This window comes from Equus caballus, chromosome 29 (genome assembly GCF_041296265.1).
Source record: "Equus caballus isolate H_3958 breed thoroughbred chromosome 29, TB-T2T, whole genome shotgun sequence".
In the NCBI taxonomy this organism is placed as follows: Eukaryota; Metazoa; Chordata; class Mammalia; order Perissodactyla; family Equidae; genus Equus; species Equus caballus.
This window is the reverse complement of record NC_091712.1, coordinates 18,492,221-18,518,556: the sequence shown is the minus strand read 5'-3', so window position 1 is coordinate 18,518,556 and position 26,336 is coordinate 18,492,221. Positions and strand designations below refer to the sequence as shown.

General features: G+C 44.3%; 1 protein-coding gene and 1 long non-coding RNA gene across 51 annotated transcripts in view; one reads left to right on the top strand and one right to left on the bottom strand.

Moving 5' to 3' along the window:
* SVIL (supervillin) overlaps nucleotides 1–26,336 on the top strand; it is a 224,100-nt gene that overhangs the window by 92,314 nt on the left and 105,450 nt on the right. The window lies entirely within an intron of this gene.
* Nucleotides 16,888–18,783, bottom strand: LOC111771183 (uncharacterized). Its single transcript, XR_002804860.2, has 3 exons — nucleotides 18,557–18,783; nucleotides 18,069–18,174; nucleotides 16,888–17,263 (listed from the first exon to the last, which is right to left on the bottom strand). It is a non-coding gene; the product is annotated as an uncharacterized lncRNA (long non-coding RNA).

The window sequence follows — 26,336 nt, the reverse complement described above, 5'->3', positions numbered from 1 at the left end:
TGAAGTATGGTGAACTGTTAGTCAGGCACTGCATGATGACGTTTTGGTCAACAATGGACCACATATATGACAGGGGTCCCATAAGATTAGTACCATGCAGCCTAGGTGTGTACTACACTATTCCATCTAGCTTGTGTAATTTTAGTCTATGATGTTCACACAATGATGAAGTTGCCTAACGATGCTTTTTTCAGAACACATCCCTGTCTTTAAGTGACGTGTGGCTGTATTCTGAAAACTGGGTATTTCCAAGTGGCAGATATTTTTAAGCATTTCTAAACAGGATTTGAAAAATGTTTTTGTCCTTACATTTGATATTGGTATGTCTGATATTTAGGACTTTTGACCGTTATTGCCCTAATAATTTGAAAATAGCAGATGCTTAATAAATAGTTGTGCAATGAGGAAATTAATGAATGGGACACACGCGCACACTCTCCCAGGAATGAGCTGAAAGTACAAAGAGAGCTGAGAGCCTGTTTGATGTCCTCATCTGACAAGCTCCCCAGTGAAAATTTGCTTTGTACCACTTCTGATTCATTCAAGACTTCCCCAGAAGTAATTGTGTGTTTTTGTTTTAAAGAGTTCCATTTTTATACTGCAGGTGACAAGTGAGGAATAACCAGTTTTAGCTTTTAACGAAATGAGTAAACACAGAAGGTACTGCCAATAAAATGGAAATAAAACCTGTCGTTTAATCCAGTGCTGTGTAGAATTTGCTTTGCGTATTGATGGTGAAGAAATGCTAAATAATACACTATTGAATTTTTTAAAATAACTGAGAGAATTAGGATAGTTTTAAAAGGTTTGAAAACAAGGTCGTGAATGTCTAGAAAATTGTTTCATTAAATCTAAAGCAAATGAGATAAGATCATTGTGATATAGTGGTTTTTAATAATAGCAATTTAAACATTGGTATGTTCCTTACGTAGATGCTGTCTTTTACCTTAAAAGGTTTGCTAATGTGATTCACTTACTTGGAAGTTCAGACCTGATGTCTGGACTGCAGGCTGTCTGTGACCCCCAGAGCCAGACTGCTTGGGTCGAATTCCAACACTTTTAGTTACTAGCTGCACTGGCACAGGCAGGGCACTCAACCTGTCTTGATTTCCTCATCTGTAAAATGGGAATGATAACACTACATGGAACATAGGGTTGTTCTGAGGATCAAATGGGCTAACACACATAAAACACTTCAAGCCGCACTTGCCACACGGCTGTGTTTATTGAGAGATTATTAATCCTCCTAAGTGCAATGACAGCTTGTAGCTTTCAATTTTAGCCTTCAGCTGTAAGGACTTTCTTTTTTCCTTTAAGATTTGATTTTTTTCCTTTTTCTCCCCAAAGCCGCCCAGTACATAGTTGTATATTCTTCGTTGTGGGTCCTTCTAGTTGTGGCATGTGGGACGCTGTGAGACATGTGAGAGCAGTGTCATGTCGGCGCCCAGGATTCGAACCAATGAAACACTGGGCCGCCTGCAGCGGAGCGCGCAAACTTAACCACTCGGCCACGGGGCCAGCCCCTGTAAGGACTTTTTTTAGGTAAAACTTTATTGCGATGTTTTTTGGAACTTCAGTGTTAACAGTAGATGATCTGAGCCTGTGATTTCTTTGAAATCTAGGGAAATGATTTCTTATCCTTTAATTTTAAAAAAATTGTTTAAAAATGTATTATCTTAGTAACAATAGTAGAAAATGACTACTCTTGATGCCTGAGTGATCATTCCAGAGTTCCTGAGGAGGTGGCACTCAGTACGTCAGGTTTTACCAGCATTCTGAAGGTCCTTCACGCCAAGAAAGCTTGGTCATAACTCTTATACATTCCACAAGGGGAAAGGAAAACTTTCCTACTTATGTGGAGTTGGGTGGGTTTTTGGAACTCAGATATAAGATGATTATCTCGATTTTAGAGTCCTTAGCTGGCTTCATTAAAAAACAAAATACGTAAAAGAAGACGGTGTTCTTGGGGCTGGCCCCGTGGCCGAGTGGTTGAGTTCGCGCGCTCCACTGCAGGCGGCCCAGTGTTTCGTTAGTTCGAATCCTGGGCGCAGACATGGCACTGCTCGTCAGACCACGCTGAGGCAGCGTCCCACGTGCCACAACTAGAAGAACCCACAACGAGAAGTATACAACTATGTACTGGGGGGCTTTGGGGAGAAAAAGGAAAAAATAAAATCTTAAAAAAAAAAAAAAAAGAAGACGGTGTTCTTTTGGTTCAAATGTTAAATTGTAGTAAATATCTGCATATTTATTCACCTAGAGGAAAGTCTGGATTAATTGAAATGAAACATTTCAACTAGAATCATATCATCATGGGTTTGAAACAGATCATAGTTCATTAAAGTGATTTTTTTCTAAAATCGAAGCTTGATAAAGCTCTTAAAAATATATAGTTTGCTGGGCCCCACCCCAGACCTGTTTATTCATAATTAGAGGGTGGGGACTGTAATCTTCCCAAGCGATTCTGATGCACAGCATGGTGGGTGTCGCTGGCCTTGGCCTGCTGTCCTCCCCCGGCAGCATCTTGGTCGGATGCCACCTAGCCATCCAGCATGTGAATGGACCCGTCTGCTGTGGGGCTTTGTGAATCTTGTTCTAATCAGCTGCTCTGTCACAGTCACATGTGACTTGGGAAAACACACTTACTAAAGGCCTAAGGGTATTTTGAAAATCAAATTTTCCTTTTCCTAAGTCTTTGTGGGTTTTTTAAATTATGTAACATCTCTTAGAAAAATCGTATTTAAAATCCGAGAGAACTCATAATATCCTCTTCTTATTTTTACTGGACCAAAAGCTCCAGAGCTGTGTGATTGAAATACAAATTATTTGTTGAACTGCAGTGCACATGGGCAGAGCACATAGGGGAAGACAGGGCTGGCCCCAACCGAGTTCTCAGGAGCAGGGAAATCGTATCAGTTTGCACATGACTCGACTATAATTCATCCCAGCTCGTGGAGATCACTTCCAATTCCATCACTGGTTTCTCGTGTGTTAATAAAGAATGCTCAGTCAGTCTATTACCTGATGTCATTACCAACACATGAGAAACCAGAAGAGGAGTAAAAGGATAGCAGAGGTTCTAAAAGGTTTTCCCTGAGAATAAGTGGAACAGGAGGATTAAATTTCTGTTGCCCATTAAGAACCTGTAGTCAGTCGTTACTGTCCGTGCATCTCCAGATCCCTGGAACCTTTGCTCAGATGACCTCACCACCCTGCTGGCATGCACATGCCACCCCCGGTCCAAGCAGATTCTCTTCTTACTCATAATGGGAAGAAGGGCTGAGAATTGATATTTTCTGAGATAGCCGAGGGGGTGAGTCTTGCCAACACCTGAGCCATCCCCTAGGGCAGATAGAATATTTCTAGAGAAAAATGAGCCAACATTTTGCTGACAGATTTCACACCATTCCGTACCCCCGCCCCTCCCACCAGGCTGTTGAGTATCTCCCGGAGGTTAATGTCCATGGAATGGTACATTCTCTCCCTTGTTGCTGGCGTGACCCCTTTTTCTGTCAACATCCATATGTAAGCTTGAACCTCTAGGCTGTCCCAAGTTTGGTGGTCCCAGGGAACCAGCTAACTCCAGTTACCTTGAAGGATTCACTGAGTTCTAACTGGTTGAGACGAGAAGTTCTCCAAGTAGTTGCTTTGCTTCCAAGATATTCCTTTTCCTTGCCTGCAAGAAAATACAGAGCCATGGCCCTGCCCACCTTGTAGCCACATCTAACAGTAGTCAGCCCTAGCTTTGGGGTACCCCTTGAATTCAGTGACTTCTTTACCTTTGGCATTGGTTTGCTTCCCATTGCTCTCCAGCATATCCCAGGATGTTAGAAAATGTCAAGTAATTTTTATCTTAAACAAGGGGTGGCATTTGAACCATCATATGCCATAGGGACACGCCTGCCAGAGCTAAAAAGAGACTCTTATCGCATCCTGTCCTGGCTTAGGAGCAAGTGGGGATGAGTAACCACTTGACACTTACTGTCGGTTCTGCCCCGCCGCCGTCCTATCTGAGATGAGCGGGAGCTATGCCAGCACCAGTGTCCAACCCTTACTTAAAACAGTGAAAGCCTTTAAAAAGAGGGGATTTTGAGTGCTTTTAGACCTTTAAAAGATGTGGAGGAACAGTGTCCTGAAGATAGTGAGCAAGCTTGCTTCTCCCCTGACCAAGTAAACCAAGAATCACAGTGAGATTGAGGTGGGGCACGAGGAGACGGTCGAGCGGCAGAGATGGTCTCGGGTGCGAACCCTTGACTGAGGAAGTGGAAGGCAACACTCCTCTCAGGCACTTAGTGTTAGATGAGCGTTACTTATTATTATTATCCAAAAACGCAAAAAGAAAGGCTGATGCTACATATTGAAAGAGCAGAATGAAGGAGAGAGATCTGGTGTGCATGGCAAATACTACACAGCCGATCACCCCGTGCACAAAGGCAACTGGAAGTGTTTATGAGCAAGCAGCGCCTTGGGTACTGCAGAGCATCCTCAGGCAGCGCAGAAGCCCACAGGTGTGTGTACGCACTAGTAATCACCATTTGACGTGCCGATGCTCGTGGCCGTGTGAAGGATGGAGTGGAGGAGGAGGCACTGAGGGGGTAGTTAGGAGGGAACGGTGATTGTGCAAGTCTAACTATGATGATGGCAGCAGGAGGAGAAAGGAAGGGACCTGAGATGGGTGAGGGAAGCATTGCCCAGGTTGAGGGATGATTGGATATGGAAATCTGCAAGAATAGAAGACACACAAGTGGGACCCGTCACTCAGATCCACAGGGAACCACAGGACATACACAAGAAAAGTGATGAGCTTGCTCCATCCTCATGAGTCCGTCCAGGTGGGGGTTGGGTAGGGTCAGCAAGAAAGCGTGCAGAGCACTCTGTCCTCAGGGAGAGAAGGGATTTGCGGCCTCAGCGCCTTGTCGTCCCTCTCACAGGGGAGAAGCTAATCCTGCCCAGGCTGGAATTCTGGTGGGTGGCGGTGAGTGAGAACACCGGACAGTGAGATGCTGGGGTAATAGTGGCAGGTGGGAGCGGGGCAGGTAGAGAGTCTGATGTTCAAAATGACGGTCAGATCCAGACCTGTGCAGCAACTGCTGAGGGCCTTTTGCAACGTTCCTCAGAAATCTGGATGACTTATCAGGGAGATGCCTGCCTTGCAGTCCAGTTAATCACAGAGCCGATTATTTGTAGCATGTTAGAGAAAGTTTAACTTCCTTGAAGGCTTGACAGAAGACAAGGAATCTCATAGCTTCCACAGTGCTTTTCATGTCTCCTGCTGACTGCAGACTCCCAGCTCCGTGAGCCTGGGAGTAAGGATGGGAGTAAGGACGGGAAGGCTCTGGCCTGGTTTGACCTGCTCGCAACTCTGCTTCAGGGGTGTGGCCTGGTTGTCACAGCACAGGTGAGCCTGGACCTCTGAGCATCTTCTGAGGCAGAGAGCAAGAGCTTGTCACTGTTAAAGGCTGGACCTCCAAACAACAACCCATTCAAAGACTTTAGGGGAAGAAAAGACAACATTAATATGTAAACTTCCAGAAATCCTAAAAAAAAAAAAAGCTGTAGAAAAATTGGCAAAAGCTTTTAAAACCCACAACTCAGAAAAAAGGAAAAAGGACATTTAAGTGTGTCTAAAATACGTGAAAAGATGCTCAAACTCATTCATCGTAAGAGAAATAAAAATGTGCTATGACTGGGAAGCCTCAGAGTAGCAAAGATCTAGAAGTCGATCATACACTCAGTGAGACTGTGGCGGAATAAGAGCTGCTGCCGATGGGGATGGAAAATGGTATCATGTCTGCGAGGGACGATTTGGCCATTTCTGTCAGAATTCCTTCAGATATCCTTACATGCAAGGATATACACTGTAGTTTTTTGTGAGATAGCAAAAGATTAGAAACCTTGATGCCGTCAGTAGGGGACAGGTTAAGTAGGTTATGGAATACCACGCAGTGGCATGCTGTCTGCGTGCCTATATGGAAAGATCTCCAAAGGACATCGCTAAGTGTACTTTGCACACTACTGTTTGTGTATAAAGGGGGAAATAAGCATTTATGTGTATTCGTGTAAAGAAACTCTGTAAGGACAAACAAGAAACTAATAATTGGCAGCTAGGACATGGAGGAGAAGACTGGAACATTTCACTGTGAGCCTTGTACTTTTGAGCTTTATTTGAAGCACATGAATTAAGAAATTACATACAGAAACTGGATCTTAAAAGACTATACTGTGGGCTCCATACAGAGTCAGGTTCTGGCTTTATGTATTACATCTCTTAGCAGTATAATTTTATATGAATCGAGTAAATCTCCAAAAATAACAGTTAGGTCATTTGAAAACATATGCCTCAGGTGCCCATTAAATGCGCTTTTCAATGTATGTTTTGTTCCAAATGTGGTCTGACCGGCCCTGGATGGGTCCTTGATTAAGTAAGATATTGTGACTGCTGTGAGCGGGAAGGCTCCTGTCGCTCATGCCTCCGGGATTTCATCACCTCCTCCTGATCCAGCCAGCTGCTCGATTAACTCTGAGTACCAAGTATGTTTCAAAACTACAGGTGAAGAAAGGAGGTGAACTGTCTGCCCGTAAATTATATCATGATTCTTGGGCGTTTTTTTAGCCTGGAGTCAGAGCTGTTTTACTGCATTTGAGACTTGAAGCATTTGCTTGCTGAAGGCTGTTTCATTTTTGTTTTAAAAGCTGCCCCTTAGTACACCATGCCCAGGGGAACTCCTTTGAAAGACAAAGATTGCTGGTTTTCGTCTTTCGGGAGACAAAATTACTGACTTCTCTCCTTCTTCTCCCCACATATTTTCTTCTTTATAAGGAAGAAAGGGTTAGAAGTATTATTTGCATTTTCATTCTGGGTATCGGGTAAGAGGATGAGAGAGAAGGGCAGGTTTGTGAGGTTCCTTGCTTCAGAGTCAGTCCATCACCTGGGACTAAATGCCGTTCCCATCAGGAGCTGGGTCTGGGTCCTGCTCAGAGCCGCTCTCATCTAATTCCAAAGAAAGACTCATCCTAGAGGGGTAGCAAGGTTCCTCGAGCATCCAGGAGTCAGCCCTTAAGGAGCCCTTCCTTATCTTAATGGGAATGAGAAGATTTTAAATACATTTTTTGTCTCTCTCCCCTCTTTCTTTTTAAAATTAGATTTAGTCAGCTTTCAGACTCGACCATTTGCATCTTTAACATTAAATTGCACAGCCAGGAAAACTGCAGTTTACAAAATCACACGGTTTACAGGTTTTTACTTAGAAGGCCTGACTCCATAAGCATTTATATTGTATTCATGAATGGAAACATTTGTATTTTCTTTCTTCCGAAAATCATTCTGGTAGAGAACACTGACAGCCTCAGCCCTTCTATGGGAGAGAGTGGGCCCTCTGGGCTTGTGGAGCCAGGAGCCTTCCTGCCCGGGAGCAGGGAGGAGAAGTCGAGGCAGGCTGGCAGTGATGTGAGAAGACGTAGCACATCAGGGGGTGCTTCATGAGACATCCCGTGGTGTTCTCCTTTGTAAGTTATTGAAAATAACCAAAACTGTGTTGGTATGGACAGTATTTCTTTTGTGGCTGTTTAAGATTGCTAATAGCTCTGTAAACTGTTAAAGGCAAAAAAGACTAAAAGGCACCCTAATAATCGAGGCCCCATGATTTGAAAGAACACTGCCAAATCTATCTCATAGATACCAAACACTGTCACCATCTGGGCCAAAGGGAATTTATAGTGATCCCAACAGGCAGTGAACTGCGAAAGAGAGAAACAATTAGAAGACTAAGACTAACTGGGTAATGACCCCAGCGAGCATTAAATGTACAGGTGATGAATTAGAAGGGAATCTGTGTACACGTGTGCCAGGAAGGAGTGTGGGAAGAGAAGAAATGGGCAGGGAGGGAAAGGAAAGAGGGAAGTGCCACGGGGGCTGTGGAGGACGCCACCAGGGAATGGTGTCTACAGCGGCCTGCACTGAGCTGAGCGCCTTGTCACACACGAGAGTTTCCTCAGCCCTTGGAACAACCTTTGAACCTTCATCATCAGAGGGATAACTGGCCTAAGAGTCCCATAGCTGGAAAAATCCAGAGCTGGGCTTGGAACTCCTGTCTGTCTCAAGAGCGCTGACCCTTCGGCTCCGGGCAGCTCTTCGCATTAAATATCATCTGTGGCTTGTCCTTGGCGGCCTGCTCCTACAACAGAGCTGAAAGCCACGCATGCTGTCCTGAAATGGGCCCAAGGCAAGAACTTCATTATTTAGTTGCAAATTGTACCTCAAGCTTAACCCCTTCCCAAAATTGGGACCAGACATGGCTGGGTGCTAGGGTGAAAGAAAGAGCATAGCTCAGCCTGCCTAAACACATTTTCTCATTTAGAGAAATACCTTAGAATGCACCTTTCCCTAATAATGGTCTAGAGGCCTCCTTTTCACAGAGAAAGAATAACACATTTTGATCTTTGTGTGTGTGTGTGAGGAGGATTGGCCCTGAGCTAACATCTGTTGGGATTCTTCCTGTTTTTGCTTGAGGAAGATTGGCCCAGAGCTAACATCTGTGCCAGTCTGCCTCTATTTTATATGTGGGATGCCTCCACAGCATGGCTTGACAAGCAGTGCTAGGTCCGTGCCCGGGATCCGAACCTACAACCCTGGGCCAATGAAGCAGATCACATGAACTTAACCACTACGCCACTGGGCCAGCCCCCACATTTTGATCTTTACAATCATTTTTAGCTCCAGCTCTGGGCTTTGGTGAATCTGATGTGTGCATTGGTTTTAGATTAATACACGACATGTGGCATTTTGGAAAACAAAATGAACCAATAAAACTCTAGGGGGGATTTTTTTTATGCCTTTGCTCTGGCAACTTATTTATGCTGGTATTGTTAGCTATTTTCCTTGGATGACAAACTTGCATAATTGTAGTAACATGTTTCTGAGATACAGAGGGTGAAAACCACGACAAAATATAAACCTTTCAAGTTAGCACATGAGTAATGTATATTAATGACAGCGAGAAATGGAGCCAGGAAAAAGGATTTTAAACAAAGAACACCACAGACATTAGGGGAGTGCCTGTGTCCTGTGGTTGTATTGTATCTGATTTCCAGAAGTGAGTTGCTTACCATCTGAGTGTTAGAAATAAACTGGAATTTAATCATAGTATGTAGTGATGTAATTTGGGTCAGTCAGTCCTTCTAACTCCAATCTCCTACAAAAGGGGTCCCATCGCCTGGAACCCTGGGAGGGGGCTATGCAGATGCAACAGTGGGATTTTAGTTAGGGTCTTTCCTTTCATGTCCTCCTTTCCCTGGTTCACTGGGAACTGGTTTGGTTGTATTTTTATCATAATTCTACTCCATAATGTTTGAGTGGGGTTCTTTTTTCCCCAGGTTCTGGGACTGATAGAATTTGGATCGCATATTCTCTAATAATATTTGTTTAAATGCACCACCATGTAACCATCTCCACTTTGCTGCTGACGCCACCTTAGCCAGCCTGTGTGGTGTTCTTCCATCAAGTGAGGAGGTTCAGGGCGCCACGGTTCTCATCCAGGCTGCACCCTGAATCACTTGGGGAGCTTGAACAAGGTCTTCAAGCCTGGCTGCCACCTGGAGATTCTGGTGCCATCCATCTGGGGTGTGGCTGGGGCCTGGGGAGGTTGTAAGGCTCCTCCGGAGATTCTAACAGTCGGCTCAGTGGAAGACTACTAAACCAGAGGATTCCCAAAGTCCTCGCAAACCTAAAGGTCCCAGATGAGTTTGACTGCCCCTTTCTGATTTCTAGTGTGTGTGATATTACAACTAATGGTCAATAATTAGTTAAACTTTTCAGTGGTGCTTGTAAGAATCTCATCTAGCCTGAAGTATTAAATAGTAGAGCGTCTCTTTTGCCCTGTGTAGCGTATTGTATCACTTCATTCACGGGCTACATGTGAGTGATATCCTCTCCTACCTCCACTTCTTCCATGCAGAATGGCAAATACTCAGAATAGCAAACCACACAGGAGAGTGTTCTAGTTAACAATGCACTGGTCCCCCCTTACCCACGGGGGATATGTTCCAAGACCCCCCGTGGATGCCTGAAACCACAGATGGTACTGACCGCTGTATAAACTGTTTTTACCTATACATACGTATCTATGATAAAGTTTAATGTATAAATTAGGCACATTAAAAGATGAACCATAATAGCTAATCATTAAGTCAGCTTTAAGGCCATTATTAAGTAAAACATGGGTTACTTGAACACGAGCACTGCGATGCCTCTGACAGTCGATCTCATAACCCAGATGGCTACTCAGTGATTAACAGGCCGGTAGGTATACAGCGTGGAGACGCTGGAAAAAGGGGTGGTTCACGTCCCCGGCAGGGCAGAGCGGGACTGTGCTCAGAACGACATGCACTTTGAAACTTATGACTTGTTTATTTCTGGAATTTTCCATTGAATATTTTCGGACCACGGTTGATGTAGGTAACTAAAACCGCGGAAAGCGAGACTGCAGATAAGGGGGGACTAGTGTACCCTACTTAATATATACTTGATGAACATCTTTCACATTTACTATAATTTAAATTACATTCGCCCTGTGGGCCACGGTTCTTGTATCTCATGAGAAACCCAAATGTTGGCTGTGTGACCTTCTGGGAATTGATTTCATTACCTTTGCTTCCTGCTGGAGGACTACAAAACATTTTAAAATGAAGAAAGACTGAGCAAAAAATGGAGAAAAAAATAAAAATATTCTTGTGATTCAGAACTTTCTAAATTTTCCAGGCAAGAGGCAAAAACAGCTGTTTTCCTGTGAGTTTGCCTGAAGGTCAGAGTCAGGCTTAGGAGCTGATGTTATCCTCGGTGTCAGGCTTCAGACCCACTCCATCACTCAGAGACCCACCTTCTGCCTGCGTCTCAACCCTGACTTGCCCGAACCAGTTACTGCAGAGAGGAAATATTCCTGCTATAGAACACTTTTTTTCTTTGCCAAATCAGCATGATCAAATATTTCTAAAGCTAAACAAAACGACAGATTGGCTTGCAAGGATTATCCACGCCCTCCATCAATGAAAAAAAAAACAAAACCCAAGCTGCTGCTGGGAGGGAGTGGGGAGAGGCTGTTTTGTGCTCAGAAAGATGCCCGAGGCAGCTGTAGATACCATTGTTTTCCTTCAGCTTTGGCTGGGCTGGGGTGTGCATTAGCTCATGTTCCAAATCTGTCACCAGAAGAATGTAGTGAGAATCTTGTTTCAATCCTTCTCTCTCGCTTCGCCCTCTCCTTAGCCAGAGCCCAGTGTCTGCACAGCCACTGTCGCCAAGACTTGAAAACAGCAGTTTTGACTAAAACCTGTCAGACTTTTCACATGAGTCATGAGAAGAAATGGAGACGCCTATCCCGCTAGCCCCAGACACACATTTCCAAGCCTTTTCCCGCACTCACCCCAAAGGAGTTGCTGCTGCGTTTTAGAACATATGCGGTAATCCTTTCTGTACCATCAACATGTCTCCACTGGAGCTGGAGACAGAAAGAGAGAGGGGGACAGACAGGATGAACTGGGGGCAGCTCTTGAATTGGCCCCTTGATTGCGTCCTTGAATCTGCAGTTCAGATTGGTCATCTCTGCCTTTTAAAAGCTCAAGCAGGTGCTTACCAGAGGGGAAGAGGGTGGGATGAGGACAAAAGGGGTAAAGGGGCAGATATGCATGGTGACGATAAAAACTGGACTATTGCTGGGGAACGCGATGCAGTCTATACAGAAGCTGAAATATGATAATGTACACCTGAAATTTACACGGCATTCTAAGCTGACGTGACTTCCATAATATAATTTAAGGGAAAAAAAAAGCTCAAGCAGGAATCCAGGGCTTTGGGGTAGCTTTCAGAGACCAGAGAGCCCTTCCTCTGTCCCGTCCGCACATGCACGGAGCCCACTGCTGCCCGTTTGTGTTCCTCATCTCTGGCTAAGCCTGCGTTTTGACCTCTCTGGACGTCAGTTTCCTCATCTGCGAGATGGGGATGGATCCCACCTTCATGCCAGCAGGATCACATGAAGCCACATTGACTAAAGCACTTTGTAAATTATAAAACACTTTACCATGTCCATTTCTGCGATTTGAAGATTAAATGAGATACTGAAAGCACTTTGTATTTAAAGACTGTACACGTGGAAAGTGACAGTGCTATTAATTTATGCACGTGAAGACTTGGGTACTTGGCACTAGGTAGGAACTTGCTTTCCATCTGTGAGAAGGTCCAAATGCAGGAGAGGATGGGGTGACCCCCTCTGGCTGGGTGCCCAGTGGGCTGCACCCCAATACCTCTTTAGCTGTGGCATCATTTCCCAAACCCCTAACCACTCTGTCGCTGATAACTTGCTGAAATGCTCTCACTGTGAACTCTGCCTGCAGAGGGAAAGGAATTTTCAGAAGACAAATTACAGTCGGGTGCACAGCAGCCGAGTCCACATGGCACAGCCGAGCTCTCCCGGAGGGGTTCTCATAAGGGGAAGGGGCATGTGGTGCAGCCTGTGTCCCCAGACATGAAACCCGCCGGCCCATCACACGCGACGGTAAACACAGGATGGGTGACGCTGCGCAAAGGAAGTTCTGGCCTGGTCCCCCAGCGCGGAGGGATGAGTCCGCAGGCTACACGCTGCAAAGGCGGGAAGGATGGCTGCTGTTTCACCAGTGGCCACATCCCGCGTGGAAGCAGGCCGGGCACAGGAGATGCCGGCGGGAGACAGCTTTGTGAAGTGGGTCACTTCATCAGCAAGCCAGGGCCGGTGAGGTGGTGAGGGCCACGGAAGGCAACGTGCCATCACGGAGAGCAAGAATTTGAAGAACGCGTTGTGTGACCCACGGGACGTGGAGCCAGCTCACTGGGGTGAAAATCAAGAGTAAGGATGAGCTCTTGACTTTCCCCCTATGCAGTCATATATATTTTTGTCTTGAAAAATGAGTTTACAAGTTTTGCCCACCCAAAAAAGTATTTTGTCCTGTTTTTACTGTTATTAGTTCTTTCCCCATCAAGTAACTGGTCAGTAAAACGAATGGGATTCCCTCTTTCCTACTCAACTGAATAGCTATTGCCCGTGTGTTCCCTATGTCACCATCTCTTGTAAATAAAAATGTCGCTGCTGTCAGGGCACCCTCAGTGTGCACGGCGCTGAAATCCACGTGCCCTTTCCATGCTGTGCCCAGCAAGCCATTGCTGCGGCGTGTGCCTCCCCCTCGGCACCCCGAGACCCCCTCCCCAGCAGAGCCGCGGACTTACGGCTTCCAGCTGGTCTGACTGCTGTCTAGGCTTTAACCCGCTTCCCGGAACACAACCCGCACCGGCCTCCAAGTGAATCTCGTCTCACTGCTTCCTGAGGCGGCCGCTCGGGCCTCTGTCTTCAGTCCTGGAACCAGAGGTGGCTGCTTTTAGGGTCCGGTCCCCCAGGATCCCAAATTCCAGGAAGGGGATCGATCCAGCTCGGACTTCACTGCCTGGTTTAGCAGATGTCGGGTAGCAGAGACGTACCTAAGGAGACGTAAGGACTCCTCCACCACTGGACCAGCTCCTCCTCCCCTCTCCCCTTAGTGTAGACTTCACCTTCTAGAAGCTTCTCAGCATCTTCTCAGGCGGGGCTGGGTAATCGGACAACCAAGCTTTCTAGAATTGGGTGTACATTAAGAATAACATGGCTTCTTGAATCTCCAAGGGTAGGTTTTGGAGTCAGTACATTTAAAAACATATTAAAAAACTATAGAATTTTAAACTATCTTTTAAAAAAAAAACTATAGAATTATAAACATATAGCTTAATATGTGTACAGTGTTAAATATTCTTAATAAAATTTGACACATTGTCCAAAATACCACATTGCTAATCTGGGAAGTTCCGTCCTGTCTCCTCCTTTTCCTTGGAGGGTTTGGGCTGGAGGAGGATCCCCGGGCACCGTGAGCTCCTGGGCGCCATCACAGAAGCAGGGAGGGCGGGACAGTGGGCATTTGCCATAATTGGGTTTTGATAACCGACATGGTTAGGGTTTAATGAAGGCAACCTCGTTTCTAAGGACCTGAGTCTAATGGGCAGGTCACGGGGCCCTCACGCATGAGTTCCCGTGGTCTAGAATCTTCCTGGAGGGCAGGTGGGAAGTGAGAAGTGCCCTGAGGTTCCCAACGGACATAGTTTGGGAACTTCAGGCTGGGCAGCTACATTCTTCATGGGAAGGTCTCAGGGCAGGGCAGGCGTTAACTGGTTTGCCTCTGACTACCGGCTCCCATCAGAACCTGCAGAGGACTATGGGACCATTTGTACCTTGTTCATACTTTTAAAGCAGTGTGAAATTTTTATAAAACATTGTTTTATAATACAGCTTTAGTATAAAATTACAGAAGCCCTCCTTTTTCACAGGTGACCTCTAGCTAAACCGATACTAACATGGCGGCTATCAAAAAGTTTAAGTATAACACAGAGATTAGACTCACAATCTTGGAGCTCTGTTTCGGCCTGGATCACCGTATTTGATAACTTTCAATGTGACCTTGCTTATCCAAAGTCCTACTTTTGTTTAAAACTTCAGTTTAGCAAATCAGTAATTGAGAACTTTGGAGATTTTTTTTTTTTTCCAATTTGGACACTGAGTTGAAATTCAACGTATTTCCACCACCCCTTTTCTAGCCCTAAAAAGAAGTGAGTAGAATGAAGTGTAATCTAGGCCTTGGCCATAAAAGAAAGATTTAGATAAATCACCGGAATTTGTTTAGACTTACAGTGTAATAGTCACACAGATTTTGCTTGAAAATAAACCAGGCTTTCTCTTGCAAGATGACACTTTACCTAGCGAAGCTCACTATGCATTTTTTAACACTGGTCCTTTATGTGTCCTAATTTGGATCACATTAGGTCTTGCAAAACCCCTTCCCTTTCCTGCATAACTATCAGAGATCCTGTAACTGGGGACCCCCTGACATTTAAATCTCTCTCAGGGCGACCCCACCATTAACTGGAATAATCTCAGCAGCCAGAAACTGTGAACGGAACCTGGGCGGTTTAGATACAATTTTAAACAGGGAGGGAAATGTACATGTGTTCAGCTTTTGTCAGAGTTTATGCTCTAGACTCTACTCCTTGTCTGGTGAAATATTCAAGTGGCTTTGTTCTCTTATTTGAAGATATGTAATATGTTGAAAAATAGAGTATGTGTATTTGACACAAACACGTTAGCATTGCTTCCAAGAAGGGACGGAGCAGCTCCTAGAGCCGGTATAGAGGAGCAGAGGGGGGTCGTGCAGGCCAGACCCTCTGCCCTTCCCCTCTCCGAGCCCAGAGCTGTGGCTTTCCACACGTCGGGGTGGGTGAGACCCCTTCTCAGTGGAGCTTCTCGCAGCCAAGGCCAGTGTCCCCGGTTGGCGTGAGTGCTGTCTGCTGCCCCGGTGTATCCTGCAGCACCTAACATCCTGTAAGAGCTCACATTGGGAACTTTATTAGTTCTGACAATGCCAGTTTCAAAACAGATGGGGGATATGAGGAGTGAAAAATAGTGTTCTGCAGCTTTGGAATTTATAATTATTGTTTCATTGGATGTGAGATTCTGAATAAAGTGTCCACAGCATTGTAATGGTTATATTCAAAATATATTATTGTGGTACATTATTACATTAATTTATATGGAGATATATATATATATACCTATTACTTTTTTGTGAGGCTGCCTCGCTTTTGTAGCCATCAATATTTTAGTTTATAACATGGACAACTGAAAACAGCAAAGACCTTTTATTTAGCTGATCATAAAGCCTCGTTAGTTTGGATTCCACAGGAACCTACAGCCCACAGTCATTATATTCAACAGGTGCTTATTGAGGGCACGGGGTGGAGGCTCTGGCCTGCCTGGGGGAAGGGGCAGGTGAAAGGAGGGCGAGATGACAGACGGGGGGTTGGAGACGGAGACCAGCAATACAAAGTCACTAGCATTTCCAGAGAATTTGATGTTTGACTCATCACATATTTTTCAGGTACATTAAAATAAAAGGCACCTGGGCATGTTGGGCCTTCCATTATGCCTTTGTGTTAGTTGTTTATTCCTAGAACGGAATTTTCTGTCTCCTCACTCTCACTGTCACCCCAGCCCCAGAACAAGGCTTGGCCGATACGATATTCAGTGCACATTTGTTGAGTAAATGAAATAATTGCTAACATTTAAGTTCTTCCGTATCTCCGAGATGTTAAATCTGCTGTAAACAAAGCTGTCCAGACTTCAGGCTTTCCATTAAGAGAAGTGTTGGGACGGCCGGCTTTTGGAAAGTGCACCATTCCTTTCTGCCACTAGGGGGCGACGTAGTGCAGCTAAGGAATCAAGTTTTTAATGAATTGTTTTAAAGAAAAGTTAGTCCTCTTAGATATGGATAACTGTGACTAAGTTCAACCAGTACTGCAGGAGAAGGTTTAAAGCTCTATCAGCATATTCTGAGCTTAACACAGGGTAAGCACGTGTCCAGGTTAAAAATGTATTCACAAAAATAGCCTGATAATGTGCTTAAAAAATAAAGTATTATATAAATAGGTATCAAATGAAGATTTAAGCCTTAATCATTTTAAAATCACTTTATTCCACTCAATCAAATAGCATATGTGGTCTAATAGCCAAAAAGATGTAATGTACGTCTTAAAAAAAGGACATTCTTTCCTCTTCCGGACAAGAAAACGTCTGATGCAGATCCATCATTCTGCCTATGTAATTGGCACAGTTTTAATTTCAGGGGGAAATGCAGTGGTTTAGTTCTGCTAAATGGATGTTGACTAATACATACCTTCAAAACTGAGTGTCCATTGCTGGTTTAATATTATCAAGTCTGTGAATAGATCTCTTGTGCTGGAAACCTGTTGAACAACCTAGCTTAAGATAGAAATGCCACTGGGAGGGTAAGTCCGGTAATATCTTTATTGTTAAGGAGAGGGTCACAGGGACTGGAAGAGAGGGATTTTTTTACAACATTAAATTTAATTAGAATAAACTTAAGATTAGCTCCATAGTCATCGCTGATTATTTGAGAAATTAATTTATTTTTGTACTGTCTTCAGTTTGAAATTCCTAATATCCTGAGGTTTGGCCCAATAGGAACTATGAGACGGATCTGGGTCACCCTATAACATCACACGTTCCCTTCTGCAGCGGCCCCCTCATCTTCGGAGAATGGTGGACAGAGCTTGCTGGCAAGAGTTGGTAGCCCGTAGCTGCGTTGTCTCCATTTCTTTTCCTGGCCTAGTCTCTGGTGCTGCTTAGCAATGGAACAGCCGCAGGAGCTGGCAGTTGAAAGAGGGGAGAACAGTGCTTCTGTCTTTCTAACTAGCTGCTTGGGAGGAAGATAAACACAAAAGCCACCCAGTTCAGTGGCTTCATGGGGCCACAGACTTGTGAACTCCCTCCACTTTCTGAGGGGTAACAGGAGCTAGAGAAACTCGACACCCCTCCAGATTCTGGCCACACCTGTTGGCCCCCTCTGGTTCGTCTCCGACTTTGCCTAATTTAGAGGCGGTAAAGGCGAGCGCAAGCTGATTCCTCTAGAGTCAAGGTGGTGAGGACAAAGGCCTGTTGGGATGATGTGGGGGTGGATGTTACTTTTTTAGACTCTGCTTTCCAAGCCTGTTTTCCACAGAGCTAAAGAATAAGCTTTTGGTTTTAAGTATACCACATCGCTTGCTCCTTCTCTCTGCCATGAATATCTAGACAGGAATGTCTGGTAACCTCTACTGCAGAATCCCCGAGGGGCTGTATAGGTTAAACCCTGAATTAGTGAAAGCTAAAAATTGATCTGATATTTACATCCTCAACATATCAGCATTGTATGGGCCTCCGTTTTTCATAACTCTTGTTTCAGACCCTCTAATCTCCATTCCTCTGAGAAGCAAGGAATGGCTGCTATAAGTTAACTGTTGGGGCTCTGAGAAATTCTAAAGGAACGCTATGTTAACACGAAAAAAGTTAGCCCTGGACACTAGCCCAAAGGGAAGGTGAAATGATGAGGCTGTCAGATTGGTTTTCATTTACCATAATCACATTTTGGCTATAAATTTGCTTTTGCCTGTGAACGGAGAGCTGGGTGAATACCTCCTCAAGGTTGGCTGTTTCTCGCTCTCTGATCCTTCCTCTTCTCGCTCCAGGTCAGCATCGCCAGCCCACTGTTGAAACTTGAAATGCTGGTAGTGTTCAAACTCTGTTGGGACATATCGAATTTGGGTGAACCAGGGGGTGGAATACCTTCTGAATGACAAAGAAGACCGATGGCTAAAAGCTAAAGGAAATTTGCGCAATGATGAATGTGCTGCAGTTAATCACCACAGATGTATTCTTTTCCTTATATGTATAGAAGTCGTCCAAGGAGCTGAGGGCAGGGGCGAGTCTCCGAGCCCAGACCTTAATAGAATTAAAAATAATGGGTGTTTGTATTCAGGCAGGGTTTGGCCAACAGAACAGCTCAGCCTCCTTATTTGAAAATACAGAAGTTTGTTTTTTGCTGGCACATACTTATTTGCTGGAATGCTAAGGATTGTTTCTGCACCTGACCCAGTGACTCCCTTTTAAGTACCCAGACTTACAGTCTGTTTGGAGACGGTCGGCTGCTGTTTTTGAAGTCAGGGAGCCTCAGAGAGCCGGGATGCAGGCTTAATAAGTTTCCCCAAAGATTGACTGTGTGGGTTGTCTGATGGGGCTGGGGAGGGGGCGGGGGAGGCGGAGGTAAAGCAGTCTCCCTTGCAGGCCTAGCTCACTCCAGGCCCCAGCTGAAGCTGCTGTTCCCTTAACCCTGCAAGCTGGCCCTGTGTCTAGAGCCTGGCAGGCTCCGCAGACAAGTTTCTGTTATTATGTAAATGGACCAACAGTGCAGCCTTTTAAGAGTTTTTGGCAAAGGGTAACCCTTTGTCTGCCAAAAGGTAGGCTCTTGCATTGCTTTCCAGCCCAGAGTTTGCACAGTAAACAGTGGTGACCTATAAGCCAGCCAGTCAACGTGCACATTGCCTTATTAGGCTGGCCGGCAGGCAGAGAAGGCTGGCGTCTGGGGACAGGCTGGCAGAGCCGGTGGCAGTGGGCTTTCGTTCTGTAAGGAGCCGGAGAGCCCAAACCCTGGAGACCTGGCCTGGGACTACTCAATTAATTCTAGCATGCTGCAAGGACGGGAGTGTGCGCTCTCCTTGGCAGATGTCCTGTATGGTATGGGTGGAAGACAGGAGGTGACTTCCCAAAGGACAGAGCGGCATCCTCATTTTCCTTGGGTTTCACCTACTGTTTACTTTGTACTGTCAAGTCCTGTGTCAGGACGACTTCTTCGGAGTGTGGACTTTGTCAGGAAACGTTCAATGGTCTCCTTTTAATCCGAGATGTTCTGGAGGCTCTTAGATCTTGATGGTGCTTTATGATAAAGTCTTTCCAGTGGTGAGGTCCTGTGTGCAGTAGGGAGGAAGAACGCCGGACAGCAAGGTGGTACAGAGGAAAGAACAGAGTCCTAGGAGCCAGGGGACGTGGTTCTAGGACTGCCACAAATGGGCTGAGTGACCTTGGACAAGTCACTTCCATTGCTCTCTATAAAGTGCCGGGTTAGACTGAATGACCTCTAAAATGACCTCTCCATTGTAAATTTCTCTTCTAAAATTACACTCATTAAATTCTCTCCTCTCCCTCTCTGTTCTCTTCAATAATAAGCTTTACTGAGTGTTCACGGTTAATAGCCACAGCTGAGCATCCAAAGGAAACACCTATCTGCGTGAACCTTCCAGGCTCAATCCATCTTTTTTCTCTTTTGCGTTTTTTTCAAAAACTTGATGCAGTAGCTAGAAACTAGAGAAGGTGGCACTTTTCTGTACCGCAATTTTTGTTCAGGCTTCTCAAGTTCTGGAAATTAAGCCGTTGTGGCTCATGAAGCAAAGCTGCACGTGAGACAAATGAGCAAATAGAGGCGGAGCCTGAGTGAATGATGTGGCCACCAGCACACAAAGAGCTTCAAGTTCTTGTCTCTTGTCTCAGCAGTTTCTTTGTCATTTCTGTACCTGATGCAGCACTGGACAGCCTACCGAGACACAGGAAGGAAAGGCAGCCCGTTCTAACTGCCCCATCACCATGCTTCTCTCCTCTCCCTCCAGCAGTCTTGTAGTCGCACAACTCGCTGGCCATGTGTGGGAACAAGGCCGGCCCCTACTGCTGGGGTGACATATGGGGGGGTGTGGACTTTCACTGCATGGGACAGCTCACTGCTGCTGGCTCTGTTTTGACCTTGTTATCTTCTTTTAATTGCCTTAACGTCTGCTTCATGTTTAGGGAAAGAGTACATTCACTTTTGCCCTCCTATTAAAGAAATCTATTTTTTTCTGTTTTAAATGTCCATTTCCATGTCTGTTGACTGCTGAGCTGATTGGCTTCCCAAGTCATGGGCTATGACTTTGAGTTACGTGTTCTTAACACATGAACCTTTGACCTGTACAAAAAGGGACTTGTTACCTTGGTGCTGAGCTACACAAGGACTTTAGAAGACTCCTGAAACTCGATGGCCAGGGGAAAATTATTGCACTTCAAATTTTAAAGAGAAAAAAATGAACTGTGTCGGGGACAGGAAGGAGCAGAGACATGTCTGTAGTGGGTACCTTTTCTTTATGCATCACAAAGATGTCAGGAGAAGGGAAAGGTGCTTCTTGTTAGAACACACACTCTGAGTCCCTGAATTAGAAGCCACAAAAGTCTACCGCATTGTAAATGCCAAGACTGTTGCCTGAATTTTTTTACATCCTAGTTATCTTGAAAGAAGTTAGAATTCTAGAGGGTAGGCCATTGATTTTTCCAATTTGATTTCAAAATATATAGCTTTCGTGATAAATGATTATTCGATTTTGAGGAATAGTCAATATTTTTGGAAAGTTAAAAAAATGTTTTGCCTTTTTGAGGGGAAGAAAATTGCTTAATCACTGACTCAAATGGATTATATTGTTTTAATCGGCTGCGTTTGATTATCCCTTAATTACTTCAGTAACTGGTGAGCTACAATGGAACAATAAGAAACATTTCACTCCAAATCAGTGTGAATGTAAAACATCATGTGATGATTTACATTTTTCTAGGACGTTGCAGTTTACACACTTATTCACAGGCATTGTCACTGTTAAAATGCTTCAGCTCATATCAGCAGGTGTTTTGAAAAGGAGGTAGGAGGTGCCAACTGTCGTCTGTTCTAGGAAGTAAGTCCTGGCAGAAATCCCGCAGGATTTTGTCAGTTCTGCTTGTGATCTTGGTTGGTCCAAAGCTCAAGGGAACTGTCTCTCATTATACCCAGGAAGCATTTCAACAAGCAGGGTAGAATCTGTCTTCAACTTCTTTGTCATAACCTTGCCATGCCTCTCAGTCTGTGAGCTCAGGATCTGCTTTCCTGGTGATAAATGCAGGTGGAAAAAGCCATCATGAACGTGTCAGATGTCATTGACAACTCCCCCTCCACCCCCCACCATCAACCAGCAAATGCCCTGGGAACTTGTGAGACTCTAGGTAAAGTTGTGGGTATCAGTTAACATGACCTCCTGGAGAACATTAGAGATGCTGAGAATGGCAGGTTGCTGAACTTTTCTTGGGTTTTCACACTGATTATTACTGTTGAGGTGGTCGTTTTTATTAAGACGTCATTCTGAGGACAAGGATGCCTAGAAATTATTTTATTCAAGTCTCTTTCCTTCAAATCATTCAAGTGTGGCTCTAGAACAGCTATGATCTATCATGTATCAACAGTCATTTTATATAATTTACTTGTCTGCCATCTGGATTTTTAGGTCATAAAAAATTCTCGTATCTGATGATTCAGCCTTTCCTTAGTTTCTGCTCATGTGAAAACCATCAAATAGTGAGGATTGAATGATAGGAGTTGGCAGAAGCCTTCTCCAACCTCTCTGGATAGCTGTAATCCTGTCAGCACCCTTCCATCTGAGGGCTTCCCCCTCACTGAGATGGGCCTGGGTCCTCGAGGCTCTAAAGACAGTGTTCTGCACCCTGTGATGTTCTAGGAAACAGCTTCAGATGTTATACAGTAAACACTTAAGTGTGTATTCGTCAAATCATTGTTTAAGGACTCTGTGTGTTGGTGCTTTGAGGAGGTCAGAAACGTTCTTGGTGAGCCAGCCCTGATGGCCTAGTGGGTCAAGTTTGGCACACTCTGCTTCGGTGGCCTGGGTCTGATTCGTGGTCATGGAACCACACCACTCATCTGACAGTAGCCATGCTGTGGCAGTGGCTCACATAGAAGAACCAGAAGGACTTACAACTGGAACATACAACTATGTACTGGGGCTTTGGGGAGGGGAAAAAGAAAATGTTCTTGGTGTCTCCCCAATCCGGAAGGAGTGGTGGGCAGATCAGCATCTGTCTCTGGTCCTGTGCCCCTCAGGAGCACCATGCCCTGGATGCCCAGCATGTGCCTGCATTTTGTGCTTCACCTTCAGTGTACATTTTTTTATTTGTGATAAAATATACATAACATAAAATTTACCGTTTTAACCATTTGTAAGTGTACAATTCAGTGGCATTAAGTACATTCACATTGTGCAACCATCATCACTATCCACCTCCAGAACTTTTCCATCTTTCCCATCTCAAACTGTGCCTGTTAAACAGTAGCCCCCATTCCCCCTTCTCCCCAGCTGCTGGTAACCACTGTTCTACTTTCTACCTCTGGGAATTTGAGCACTCTAGTCCCTCACTTATGTGGAATCATGTACTATCTGTCCTTTTGTGTCTGGCTCATTTTATTGAACACAGTGCCTTCCAGGTTCATCAGTGTTGTGGTATGTGTGAGAATTTCACTCTTTTTTAAGGCTTAATAATATTTCATCGTGTGTGTATTTTAGTGTACATTTTAGACATGGAATGACCTTTTTCTTTTTTTTTTTTCTTGCTCTGAGAAACTGTTGACCTGACAACTGTTGACTTTAAGCTCCATGGATTGTTTTCCCCAAGAATCGTAAGCTATAGATTCAAAATTGACCACAAGTTAAAATGATTAGAGATCATTTTCACTGTGAATGTTAATGCTGCTCGCTTGAACGTTTATTTTAAAGACGTTTATAAGTCTAGGGGGTTGCAATAAGCCTTTTCTTTAAAAAAAGGAATTCTCAAATATAGCAAGGCTGGCATGGTTCTTTCAACATATCTGATAAAGAAATATTTGTGGGTTATAATATTTCTTATTGTTGAAAGTACTTTTGCCTTTTCATCTCTACATACTTGGCCTGTTTTAAATTACCTTCCATAATCATATAACACAAGATTTTATTTGCAGACTTGTCCTAAATATTACCACTAAGCAAAATTCACAAAGCATTTCACAATGCACACAGGAGGAGAATTACACTAAAATAAGGAATCTGGAATATATGAATAACAGTATGCGATAAAAGGGAAATGAAAAGAACTAAATGGGTTTCCCACCGCTGGGATTACCTCATGTCATGCAGTTCTGCCCAGATTAAGAGTCTATACACATAAATAAAATCCACCAAAGAAATGAGAATACCATTTACAGCTGCTTCTAGCATACAAAATACTCCTTTACTAAGCTATAAAGATATATCCTTCACTTTGGAATTTCAGCCCCACCATCATCTTTAGAAGTTTATAGTGGATTTCATTAAAATCATTCTGTGGCACTTCTTAATTTTAGAAATGTACCAATAACTCGCAACAGTATGTATTCAGGCAACTGTTAGTCATAATTTCACACTTCCCTGTATTGCTGGTTTAAATTTCAGCTCATTTTCCTGTAGTCTGGGAGTGCTTCAGCTGCTATTCAGGAAGCACAATAAAGAAATGCAAGATGATGTCACAGGCCTCAGCAGGAGTGTGCCGGAGACCTTTATCTCTTCTCAATATGGAGATCCATGCATCAATTAAATCACGCGCCCCAGTTTTTAGAGTGCATCCACATACATTCTCTCATTTAGTCATGACCTCGTCTTCTTATTTATCTCTTTGATTTTGTTTTGGCTGACCAGGGCATGGTTGTTTCACTTTCAGAGATACATTTTAAGTGGTCAGTCTAGGCTTGAATATTTATCCTAGATTCACACCGTATCTCAGTTTTCTCATCTGCAGTTGGGAATAATAATAGGATCTCCCTGCAGGCTTTGAAGGGACTACAGGAGTTTAATGTCCCAGAGCACTTATTATTGTACCCACCCCATGGTGATAAGTCAATAAGAGTCCAGGTCTTATCCTGTTCTTTACATCATCACACCAGCTGTGGTAGAAAATGACTGTTGCCAATCGGGGTATTCAACTGTTTGTCTTTTCATTGGCTTTGTTTTCGTTTTCTCCTCCCTGCTGATGCCCCCCCAAAGCACAGCTGCCACTCGTGTTACAGGGGTGCGTGAGTGTTTTCAGCCAGAACAACTGACAGGAGGACCAGCCCCTCAATATAGCCTCCATGGAATCCTGAGCCACAGCTGTGAACTGCACTGCACATTCCCTGAGGGTTTAATACCTTCATCCTTTGTCATCTAACACCTTATCTTTTGACCTTGGCAATTTAGGAGGTGACCCTTCTTACCTGGACTGTTACCGACATTGTCCACAATTGGACCCCAGGAATCATCTCCCTGTTTTTCCCGTTACATGATGTCCCTGGGGATTCGTTAACATTTTCTCCCTATTTCTCCCCTGCACACAAATATTTATGTTCCGCATCATCACTTCACATTTTAGGAAAGGCAAGAAGACTTCAGTAGGAGTCTCAAGGAAAGAGTGGTGATACTTTTCCTTTTGCCACCTGTTTAAGAAATAGAGTTGGCTGAGAAGGAGGCAGAATCTAAGAATGAGGAAGAACAGAATGCATTGTGTGTCTGCTTACTTGCTTGCTGGATTCACTCATTCTCCCAGTATTTATAAGGCCTTGTTCTGAGCCAGGCCATGTGTGAGGAACAGGCCCAGAGTGTCTCAGATGTTGCCCCTCAAGTCTTTACAATCCTTAGCTGGGAGACACTTAAGGTTTTTGAGCAGGAAAAATAAAGTACTGACAGAAAAGAAATCTCTAAAGGGGCTTAACAGATGAATTCAGTGTTGGTTAGCAGAGGGAGTGGATCCAGGCACTTCCTTGTGAGAACGGCCCACCTGATCAAGTTTGAGAAACACTGTGCTGCATTTTGTCAAGTACTTTGGCGATTGTCTGGATCAACTCCTCAATTTGTAGCCAAGAAATCCATGTAGAAGACATAAGCGGGTTGGTGATGTGCCGTAGCTCTGTGGGCACAATTCCGTTCATGATTTTCTCCTGGATTTTTTGTCCAAGTGTAAGCCTTGGGATTTCAAGAGGACCTATTACCTTCATCTTTATTTGTACTTAATTGTTTTAATAAGCATAGAAGTAATTTGGTTTATTGTGGACACTTTGGAAAAGAGAGGGAAAAACATGAACAGAGTTATCTCTGAGTTGTGAGATAATTAATATTTTGGTCTGTTCCCTGTCTCTCTGATAAGGTGTATGTGTGTGTCTCAATATGACATATCATGAAAAACTCTCCAAATCACTAATTATTTCAAACCTAGTTTTCTTGTGTAATTTATTTACCCATTCTTCTATATGTTCCCCTATGAGGGCTGGTTCCTGTTTTGTACATTTATAAACAAAACCGTGGCAAACATCCTTGTACTCATTCATAGTAATTTCCTTGGGTACGTTTCTGGAAGCAGAATTACTGAGTCCTTGTTTCGTACACTCTTCCAAGTCGATAGTAACATCCTTGTCTTGTCCGTGTCCGATAAGCTGGGGGCCTTGGAAAGGGAAGGAAGAATCATAGGCAGTTGCTTCCTTTTTTTCATGATGCCCACCCCCTACCAGGCACAGTGACTTCTGTCTTTGCCTTACGGTCTCAGATATGCCCTAGTTACTATATGTGGAGTCAGCCCTTGTTTTGAGGAACATCTATGGAAGCAAAACTAGACCAAGAAATATGATTTTTATAAGAAGCAACCAGAGCTGTCTGGACTCCTCCTCCTGGGGTCAGACCCCTTTACCAGTTAAGCCCACATGGGCTACAGGGCTGGGAGACCCTGTGACCTCAACCCAGGACAAGTTTACAGCAATGGCCCCAGTCATTTTGTGTCCAGGCTGATCAGGAATGTGAGATTTGTCTTGGGGAGAGTGAGAGGATATGGATTTCTAGCTTGGCGCTGCCACACCAATAAAATATTTCCTTCCATAAAGCTATGTGACCTTGAGGGAGCTGTCTAACATTTTGCCAAGTGAAGACCAGGTGATCAGAAAGACCCCTTTAGCTCCAATTTTCCCAGAATCCGCGGTTTTGGATTTACCAAGGCCTGATTCAGTTGTCCCAATGATTCCACTTTGGGATGTCAGCA